Source organism: Mustela nivalis (assembly GCF_964662115.1).
Source record: "Mustela nivalis genome assembly, chromosome: 13".
Classification (NCBI taxonomy): Eukaryota; Metazoa; Chordata; class Mammalia; order Carnivora; family Mustelidae; genus Mustela; species Mustela nivalis.
The window spans coordinates 73,193,029-73,204,149 of NC_139032.1; the positions used below are offsets into that span (position 1 = coordinate 73,193,029).

Below are 11,121 nucleotides of genomic sequence, written 5' to 3' on the forward strand. Positions count from 1 at the left end.
TATTGAGAGTGTCGGCTTCTCAGGGCTCCTGGCTGGCTCCGGCCGTGGAGCATGTGACTCTGGGGGTTGTGAGTTCAAGTCCCATGTTGGGGAAAAAGCTTACTTAAAAAAGAGAGAGAATGAAGATCTGTTTCTCTCCGTTTGAGAAGAATGCTAAATGGCTTAGTGGTGATTTGGGGACTCTCAGAACAAAATGGCATTTCAAATCAACAATTCTAGATAGTTTTTATTTTATAAAATAGGGAGTCAGCCCAGGGTGATCACAGCAGCAGCGACCCTGGTCCACTGTATGAAACGCACGCACACATTGTGATCAAATTTGATTTACAAGCTGCACTATGAGCTCTTTTTGTTGTTGTTTGATCCTTTATTGAACTATTCTCCGTTGTGATCAGCTGGCTGGGCCTTCCATGGTACCACTATTGATGTCATCAGCGTGGTGGCCATCACTGCAACCAGAAGACTGGGCAGTTCTCAGAACCTCTTTAATGGTTCCAGAGAGTTCTCTAACTAAAGATCAGTGGCGCATCTGTTGGGCAATATTGCCAATCTCATCCAAAGTGATATTTCCATGGTGCTTCATGTTTTTCTGCTTCTTTCTGTCTCTTGGTGGTTCCTTGAGGGCTTTGATAATCTGGGCAGAGGCAGAAGGTACCACTTCAATCTGGGCCTGTCTGTTCTGAATGGTCAGTTTCACTGGAATCCTCAAGACTCTTCCAGTCACCACTCGCCATGGCTACAGCTGTCATCACCAACGTTTTTTGGAGCCAGACCCAGCGTGCCAGTCTTCGGGGCCAGGAGACATGGCACTTGAATTTGCAACTGGTGCACCTCAAGTACATGACTTTGACCTTGTTGGGGTCGAACTTAGGTGGTATGGTGGAGGCAGCTGGTGTCGGATGAACCTGGATTTGGGAGACTGAAGACAGTTGCACCTTTGCCTCCTCTGAGCCGAAAGCCAAAACCCGCCTTTTTTTCTTTTTCTAAGTTGTATGACAGATGTCACGCCAAAATGTGGTCTGAGGCTTAAAGTAAGCCACCTTTAGAATATTCCCCCTAAGTGAAATGAAGTAAACATCCATGCGTAAACACCAGATTGAAAAACTGTTAAAGATTTTCTTTATTTATTCATGAGAGAGAGAGAGAGAGAGAAACAGAGGCTGGGGGAGAAACAAGCTCCCCACTGAGCAGGGAGAGAAAAGTGAGGCTTTGATCCCAGGACTCTGGGATCAGGACCAGAGCTAAAGGTAGACGCCTAACCGACGGAGCCAACCAGATGCCCCTAAATAAATATTTTAAAGGGGAATATTCTATCAGATTTTAGGCAACCCTTTTTGCCATGGTCTCTCCTGAAGTTTGGGTAGAGCTCATCGCATGGCTGGATCCCCAGCTATTGAAAATCTGTTCTCATCCTTTCTCACTTGGACTCTTACTTTAAGTTGCCCTAGGTCTCCCTGATCCCAGAGCTTCCCCTGTAGGGCTTAGGGAAGTCCTGATCACGTCACTCCCTTGCCTAAGGCACTTCTTGACTCCCTGCTTCCTGCTGGAGAAAAAAAACCCATTAACACCAGGACCTTTCACAGTTTGCCGTCTGTTCACTTCTCCAGGTTCATTACAGCCCCTGCCCCACCAGCCCTCCTCCCACTCAGGCTCAGAGGGAGATCACCTTGTCTAACATCACATTCGGATCAAAATTTTATGGGGCCTGAAGCTTATATCATTTGGGGGACCTTCTTAATAAAATTCAAAATTACTCAAACAAAATGAGACACCCAAGTGAGTACTTACTGAGAATGAGAAAATAAGTCACAACAAATGACAAATTTCACAAAGCCAAAAGATACCTCAAACATCCCAAAGGCAGAAAAATAAAGTATTTGCATTAATGAACTGCCTGATGCATCTCTCTAATACCTTTTATTCCCTTCGGGTTTGTTGCACGCCCTCCGATCACTTTTCGATGTGATGATAGTTTTACACTTGATAGTTTAGAAAAGGTTCCTTCAAATTCAAACTCAGGTAATGTCCTGTAGCTTTTTGGGATTTTGTGAGATGTAGGCACCATGCAGTTCCTTGCCTCATCTACCAAAAAATGTAACCCTATCGCCTACAGTGAACCTTTACCAGAAACTTCAAGTAATATGCCAGTGATGAGTAGTATCCTGGGAACAGTCCTCCTACCTTTTTTTTCCTACATCTTTGACCCCCCCGCCCAATGATATTGCTTTTTGAGAGAATAGGCCAGTTTTTCTTTTCATTTTGTAATGCTCTACCTTCTGGAATTGTCTGTCTCTCCATAGTGCTATTTAACCTATTCCTGTATTTTTTGAATTTCCTGTAAGCTGGGGAGGGCTGAAGGCTCTATTAACCTCAAGTTAGACATTTTTGGGCAAGAATTTGTCAAAGGTGATGCAATATACTTCACACTGTATCACACAAGGACACACAACATCTGGGATTGTCCCACTATCGATCAAGTCATTTGGTTAAGATGATGGCCACCAGATGTCGCCATTGTAACAGTTTTCATTCGGGAACTACAAAGTACCTTGTAAAATACTCTCATTGACAAATATTCTTGACCACCCTACCAATCTCTATTGGATTTGGGGCTCTCTTTGTCATCTTCATACAGCGCTCTGTAATTCATCCAAAAGTGACTCAAACTTAGAAATCAAAAGGCGCAGCAGTATTTTAGACACCTAATGTGTGGATTTTCCTGTGTTCATATATGTTCCTATGTTCATATGTGTTCCCATGTTCAATCCGTCACATCACATTCCTGTTGGTGCTCCTTATCAATATACTTACATATTTAAGGATCACTGGAGATTTGTTATTAACAATAACAGCTGGCAGGGTGTGATTTTCTTAATGGAATGAGGCGGGTCACAGGGGAAAACATCATAAATCAGGCAACGGTTTTAGTTAGAGGGAAGTGATGAAAATTTTAGAAAACCCAGGGAAAATAATTGAAAAGGCTTAATACACACATTTTCTCCAGTGGCTTAAAGGAGGCGACGAGAAAAGAAAAATGTCAAACCCTTTCTACCAGTTGTTTCGACTTTAGAGAAAAATAACATCTGTTTTTTTTTTTTTAACATTTGCAACAAACTTCAGGAGTGATCCTGTGGGCTGGTTTACGTGAACTTCCGGAGAAAGCCTCGCCCCCGTTCCCCACCCTCCCCCCGCCCCTCAAGACCACCTGCAGCTTCTGGGGGGCACCTGTCCATCTGCCCTCTGCCTCCTCCACACAACTGATTGTTGGCCTGGGGAGTTTTTGCCAATTGGATGGTAAGAAATTGTGTCTCGGGATCATTTTAACTTGCATTTTTCTTCTGAGTGAACATCTCTTCCTTTTTGAAGGTCATTTGCATTTTTTCTTCTGGCATCTGTTCCTCTTTCTTCCCCATTTTTCCCTGTCACTGATTATTTTCTTTTCGAATTTTAAAAGCCTTCAAGAAGAGTAGGGCCATTCTCACTTTGTGATATGTTACCAACATTTTTCCTCAGTTTGTTAAGTGTCTCTTGGTTTTCCATATAGCGTATTTTGTCACACAAAAGTTTTCTGATGTTTTGGTGCAGTCAGTTTTATCAATATTTTCTTTTTTTGTTTTTAGTCCTGGGTTTTGCCCCCCTTACATATAGCTCTCTGATCCATTTGAAGTGTTCTCTTTTCCCATGGGCCTAGTCAGTTGTGGCAACCCCACCTATTAAAAGTTTTTCCTTCCCCAATGACCAGATATATTGCCTTATTTTATAGGAAATTCCCATATGTACTTGGTTACGTATCTGGATTTTCTATTTTGTTTTCTCCACTGTCCTCTTTATGATTTAGTGTTTTCTGGTTGATACTTGATTCCTTCAACAGAACAGAGTGCATTCTCTTAAGCAATTAGTCCCACTGATGAACAGAAGGATCACATCCCAGGAGGAGCAGGAAGTTCGCAGTGAGTTCTAGCTTACAGACGTTTGCATAGGCAGCCTCTCAACAGCCCCCTTCTGAGCCCTGTTATTTATAGGACGGTCCTCTCTGAGCATAATGGGTATAGATCACGGTTAGCACCTGGAAGTCTCACTGAATTCCTGATTCTCAAAATACTTGCATGAACAAGGCTATAATGTCTCAAGGTTTCCCATTTAATACCACTGTGACTTAGCATCTAGAGTTTAAAAAAAATTTTTTAAAAGATTAAATAAAGGTTTTTATGTTTTAATTTTCTTTTTTTTTTTAAGATTTTATTTATTTATTTGACAGAGAGATCACAAGTAGGCAGAGAGGCAGGCAGAGAGAGAAAGGAGGAAGCAGGCTCCCCGCTAAGCAGAGAGCCCGATGCAGGGCTTGATTTCAGGACCCTGAAATCATGACCTGAGCCGAAGGCAGAGGCTTTAACCCACTGAGCCACCCAGGCACCCCTGTTTTAATTTTCTATAAGCACAGAATTAATAAATCATTTCCTTGTGGTCTAAAATAGGACCACTGATATTTGTAGCCCGCAAATATATGCTGTGAATATATGCTGTTTTCATAGTCCTCTCTTTCTATATATATATGTGTGTGTGTGTGTGTGTGTGTGTTATATTGGAATTATAAATAAGAATTATTTAAATTTTCTATAGCTTTATATTTTGTTATTCTGTAATTTTCCAAGTTATAATATTTTATAATGATGGGTATAGTGTTTTTTTTTAATTTTTAAATTTTTTATTTTTTATAAACATATATTTTTATCCCCAGGGGTACAGGTCTGTGAATCGCCAGGTCCACACACCCCACAGCACACACCCCCCAATGTCCATAACCCCACCCCCCTTCTCCCAAGCCCCCTCCCCCCAGCAACCCTCAGTTTGTTTTGTGAGATTGAGTCACTTATGGTTTGTCTCCCTCCCAATCCCATCTTGTTTCATTTATTCTTCTCCTATGATGGGTATAGTGTTTTAATATTGCAAGATGAAAAACATTCTGCAGATGGATAGTGATGGTTGCACATCATTGTGACTGTATTTAGTACCACTAAATGGTCCACTTGAAAATAGTTCAGATGGTAAATTTTATGTGACGTGTATGTTACCACAATAAAGAAAGAAAAATTCCATTACGATTATGATTTCACCCATTTCTGTTTATTCACATCTTATAACCAGGATATGAATGGGAAAAAGTACTTGCTGAAAGAAAAGTACAAGTGACACCACTGACATAAAGTTTTAATTCATGCAAAACATGCTACCTGTCTCTCAAGGAGTCATGGATATGCAGCAAAAGGCTTAACATATGTAAGGGACATATTTTCCTTTACAAGGAAAAAACACCACTTTTTTCCATGCACCAGGTGCTTACAATTTAAGCCCAGGTGTACCGGTATCTTACACAGGAGGCAGAATCCTCTTTCCTCTTGATTGTTCCTAAAAGGCTCCTGAACCAATCAGCTATGGATCAGGGGCTGCTGCTGCCCCCCACCCAGCTGGCATCAGTACTTAAGCACATGAGCCTGGCCCCTGCTGGGACTTTGGAACTGGCCTTCGCAGATCATACATCAGTGAGCACAGACTCACTCCATGCTCCCCCTAGGCTGCTGGGGGGACTTCCAGTGGGTAAGCTTTGTCCCAGGGTCTGGAAGAACAGCAGCCCTGCTCTCTGTGTCTACGTGTCTCTGTCGTGGGTATTAGGCCTGGTGCCGGCCCAGAGGGCAGTTGAGACCACCTTCTCAGGAAGCTGAGAGAAGCTTGACAGGGGGGTACCCTTCTTCCCCTGCAGTCCTCAGAGTCTCAGCGTGTCGTAGGAGAGCAGGAGACTGATCCTCACTGATTTGGACCAGCAACCCTCTGGTAAAGCGAAGCGGCGTACCTGGACCGGCCCCGTTGTTGGAAGGGCAGCTGAGCAGAGAGCAGTGAGGGGGAAGTGAGAGGCCATGGGACTGGGAAGGCCTTCAGCAAGGAGGCCAACAGGAATGGGCCAGACGAACAAGAGGCCAGCGGGGGCCGGACCCCTCTCAAAGTTAGCATGAGTGGGCACTGAGGACAGTCGCCCAGATACCTCTTCCCCAAAGTGAGAACGGTACTGAAGCCCCCGTAGGAATGCTCTTCAGGGAGTAAAAAAAAAATAAGGGAGAAATCCCGAAAGCACGGGGTATTAATCCAAAAGAGAGCCAATCTCAAATGGAAAGGGTCAAGGTCTTTTTTGAATCAGAAAGACTGTTTTCTGCTGGAGGCAGAAATTGGAGCTTCAGAGAAAATGCCAGAAAAATAATTCTGTAAGGCTAATATGGCTACCACTTAAAACTCAGTGCACCTGTGATGGGTCTGGATGAGGGAGGTCTGTGCCTTAAACACTCACCACCTTCCTCGGAGGGTAGCGTTACACCTACCTCTTGCCAAGTTTCTCCTCCTTGGCGCTACTGATCTGTGGAACTAGATAATTCTCTACTGGGGGTGGGGAGGCGCTGTCCTGTGCGTTTGGGATGGTTAGCAGCATCTCTGGCCTCTCCCCACTAGATGTCAGTAGCCTCCCCCTCCTCGTGGCCATAACCAAAAATGTCTTCAATATACTGCCAATGTACCCCTGGGGGCAGCAATCCCCCACCAGTGGGAACTGTGCTAAGGCGCTTTCCCAGGTGTAGGGTCCTTCGGCATAAAGTAAAACACATGCAGCTGACCCTCAGGGTATGGCTAGTAAACAACCAGGTGATTCCAATTCCTTTGTGCTTGAGAAGACTCCGAGGAGCAGGAGCCTTGACTAGATACCACCTGACTTTGCCTCCAAACCCAGAGGGAAATGGCTGGAGGGAGTCTAGGAATCTGGGTGACCAGCAACTTTAAAAGGCGGCAGGAGGAAAGATTTCCACGTAAGTATGAGAATATGAGCCGTGACTGTCTAGTGATGTGCGGTGGGTGCTTGGTAAATTTCAGCTGCTTCCGTGGGCGGGGCGAGGCTTCTGTGCTTTGAGAGCAAGAACTTGGAGTCTGGGGTGGGAGACTTGACGTTTGCAGTGGGTCTGTTCTTCCACGGACGTAACTGAACTTCAGTCCTCAATAGTTTATGCAAGTTTCATCTCCTGCTCAGGAAAATCCCTCTTGGGGTGATGTCTACACTTGAACCTTCAATTAACCATATTCTAGAACTTGTGAGAGAAATCTTTTCTCCTTAACTCTGTTGGCTTCAAATTCTTACATCCTAGGACAACCTTAATCCTCTGAGAGCTTCTCAAGACCTACACGTGAAACACAGACCTGAGTCTAGACCCCAGTTAAAACCTCAAAGAGGCTTTTTCATATCCCCCAATCCCAATTTGCCAGCTAAGATCTCAGGCCCGCGGGACCTTGTTTCTTCTACTCTTGTGCCAAACCAGCAGACTTTCCTGACAGACCCCAGACTCCAAAGGCATCAAACCTGGATTTTTGAGGAAATTAATACTAATGGGAACTGGGACTCTGAAGAGAAAAAGAAATCTTCATTTTGGAAGGAATGGAAAAAGAAAAATCATGTCAGGACAAGGTAGGTCTCTCGGCTCTTTCTGTTGGAGGCTGGGGAAGGAGAACATTCCCTGGGAAAGGGGAAGAAATATTCCCTCTGTTTGTGATCTACACTTGCTTTCATAGGTTCTTCCGACAGCATTGAGCAAGTCAAGGCACCAAACCATCAAAGAAAAAATGAAATTTCCTATACAAGGAGACCATCTTGTCAGAACCACACCACAGAGCTGGTAGAAACCAAAAAGGGTTCTGGGTTCTTAGCCATACCAACCTGAGGGTTGGTGTTAGAGTCTATAGCAAGATGTGGAGGGGAGAGCAGTAGGGACAGGTTAGACCACGGTCCCTTTATTGGAAGGGATATTCATCTTGCCAGAATTTCATTTTTAAGTCCCTGAATACTCTTGAGGAAATGTTATTTTGATACATGGCTAAAATCAGACACTTGGTTAGCCCTTTTAAGTGAGTGTGATTTCCTGGGACTAGTGTTCCCCCGGCTGTGACAGGCATTCTGTATAGTTATCAACCTAAGTCTGTTCCATGTGGCTGCCAGGGGACTTGGGGGCTGGGGTGAGGGGAACCCATGCAACTGTGAAGTTCATGCTGCCTGATGGGAAGCGTGTAGAATGTGGCAGGTCTACTGGACAGCTTGCAAGGAAGGTAGAGTCTCAGACTTACCACAGTTCTTGACAGTTTTGGTTGTGAGCATTGGGTGCCAACTAAGACCTAGCTTTCTGGGAAAGAAGTGACAGACCCTGCAGGCTAGGTTAGGGGAAAGGAGAAGCAAATACCCTGGGATCTGGTGGCATGTCTCTTGCCCAAGTGGTGGTGAGTTAAGAGTCCGACCCTTTCTACTGTGGATGAGATTGAGCGGTGGGAGGTAGAATCGAAACATGAAGTCCCAATAGTGCTTTTAGTGGTGGCTCCCTCTTCCAGTGGGAGATGCTATGAGGAGTTGATGGGCTGCTGGAAAGCGTAATGGGCTTTGCTTACCAGTGCAGAGCTGGTCTCTCCCCTCCAGTCTTCCCCATGGAGCCCTCCCACCAGCCACTTTAAGGTAAAATCCAAGTATGCTAGGGAACCTTGGGTGGGGGCAAGATGATGGTGGCTGTGTTGGACATAGGCACCAGAGTCCCCATCTTACTTGGAAACAGGCGGAAAGGATACTTGGAGGAGTTTCAGGGTCACAGCTGGGAGAGAAACTAATGTGATCTTGTGTACAGAATCCTTTGGGGTGACTGATTATGCTTGCTTTGTTCTGTCTACATCTGACTGTAGGAATTATCGGCTACTTCCATATCTTGGCTATTGTAAATGATGTTGCAGTAAAAACAAGGGTGCATGCACACTTTTAATTTAGTGTCTTTGTGTTCTTTAGGTAAATACCCAGTGGGATTACTGGATCATTAGGTAGTTCTGTCTTTAAATTTTTAAGGAAACTCCATACAGTTTTCCACAATGGCTGTACCATCTTGCACTTCCACTAACTGTGCAAGAGGAATCCTTTTTCTCCACATCCTCAGCAACACTTGTTTCTTGTATGCATGGAGAGGGGGGATTCTTCTTGAGAGCGCATGTGCACATAGGATTCAGGGTGGGAAGGGCAGAGTGAAAGGGAGAGAGTGAATCTCAAGTAAGCTCCAGACTTGGTGTGGAGCCCAACTTGGGGCTCAATCTCCTGATCTGAGCCATAACCAAGAGTCAGATGCTTAACCAACAGAGCCACCCAGGTGTCTCTGTTCCTCATGGTTTTGATTTTAGGCATTCTGACAGGTGTGAGGTGATGTCTCCTTGAGACTTTTGATTTGCAGCTCCTCGACAATGAGGGATGATCTTTTCATGTGTCTATTGGCCATCTATAGGTCATCTTTGGAGAAATGTATGTTCATGCATTTTTCCCATCTTTTAATTAGATTGTTTTTTTGGGGGGGGGGTGAATTGTAGTTGTTATTTATGTATCTTAGACACTAACCCTTTATCAGACACCTCATTTGCAAATATCTTCTTCCATTCCTTTGCTGTGCAAAACATTTTGTCTTGATGTAGTCCCAGTAGCTTGTTTTACTACTTTGCTTGTCTCAGGAGACCGATCTAGAAACATGTTGCTGTGGCTGATGTCAGAAATTACTACCTCTGCTTTAGTTTTAGTAGCTTATGTTTCTAGGAATTTATCCATTCTAAGTTTTTCAATTTGTTGGCATACAGGTTTTCATAATGTTGTTAAGATTATTTGTATTTCTGTGGTATGGGTTATTTCTCCTTTCATTAGTGATTTTGTGTACTGGGTCTTTTTTTAAGTGAGTCTGGCAAGAGGTTTATCCATTTTCTTCTTTTCAAAGAACCAGCTCCTGGTTTCATTGATCTGTTCTATTGTTTTTTTTGTTTTTTTTTTTTTGTTTGTTTTTTTTTTTTTTTTTTTTAGTTTCTAGCCATTTGTTTATGCTCTAATTTTTATTTCCTTCCTTTTGCTGGATTTGGGTTTTATTTTTCTAGCTCCTTTAGGTGTAAAGTTGTTTGAGACTTCTCTTCTTGGTGTATGGCTGTATTCCTATAAACTTCCCTCTTAGAACCACTTTGTAGGAATTGTTATGTGCTTACCTTTCCCCATCCTAGGGTGGATTAGCCTGATAGTGCAACTATCTAATCCCTAATTCCCCTGCCATTTCCACCAGTAGGTGAGGCAGAATTCAGCACAAGAACCTCCATCTTCAGATGTCCAAATTTTCACTGCATGGATATCTTATTGGTTTGGCAGTGAGAGAACTCTCTATCTCCATGGCCCTGACTCATGTTAGCACACTTCTGTTAGCAGGTATGGCTGACAAACCTGAAAAAACTTGGGGGCTGGATGCCAGCTATAGTTTCTAAGGTGTATATGGGTGGGTTCAAGACATCGAATCTCTGGTACTCAAAGGGAGGAAAAGCCTATCTTTGCCCTAACTTCTACCCCCTCCCTCCAACAAATGGAACCCTAACACCTTTGATTCTGTAAGCATCTGAGACCGAAGTTGGACTCTGCAAATTGGAGCCTCTAACAAAGCAAGACAGATTTCACCTAGAGTTGCCCTTGGGATTTTGGACTTGTAGCCATATGAGGGGGACTACCAAGTAGACCCATTTTGGAGGTCTTAGGGAATTGGAATAACTGACTCATGAAGGCCTTGAGATGCTCAGTCCCCCAGCTGCCGTTTTGGAGTTGGTCAACTTGGACTCAAAGGCTAACAAGGAGAAAGAGCTCCAAAGATCCTGGTCAAGAAATGACCTGATCTGTTAAACACAAGTGTCCTGACCCCAGCAGCATCTTGTCTTTACTTGGGGGAAAAGCAAATATGTCCCTATGGAAACTTCTCCCTCCTCTTTCCTCCTTACCTGGAGTCAAAGATACTGACCCCGTGGTGCCCTCTGCAGAGTCTACCTGGCTCTGGCTTGATGAGGTCTTGGATAAGTTGAAACCTGTCAGTGTCCATGGAGCTGTGCACCCTGAGAGTCAGCCCCATGGAGCTGGAAATGGATGTAGTCATCCCATTCACTGGGCAGGACTCAGACTTGTGGGCTGTTGCCACGGGCCTAGCTATTCGGGCAGTCTGCATTCTTCCAAGTGGAAGACCCATCAGGGATGCCCCCCAAGCAATGGAAACACATTGGGTTGTT

The 11,121-nt window shown here is 44.2% G+C and overlaps 1 pseudogene across 1 annotated transcript; it reads right to left on the minus strand.

Moving 5' to 3' along the window:
* Nucleotides 1-391: 391 nt before the first annotated feature.
* Nucleotides 392-6,475, minus strand: LOC309846329 (large ribosomal subunit protein uL11 pseudogene; annotated as a pseudogene). The gene is made up of 3 exons: nucleotides 6,369-6,475; nucleotides 5,849-6,083; nucleotides 392-983 (listed from the first exon to the last, which is right to left on the minus strand). The product of its transcript is annotated as a large ribosomal subunit protein uL11 pseudogene (transcript).
* Between the last annotated feature and the right edge of the window lie 4,646 nt (nucleotides 6,476-11,121).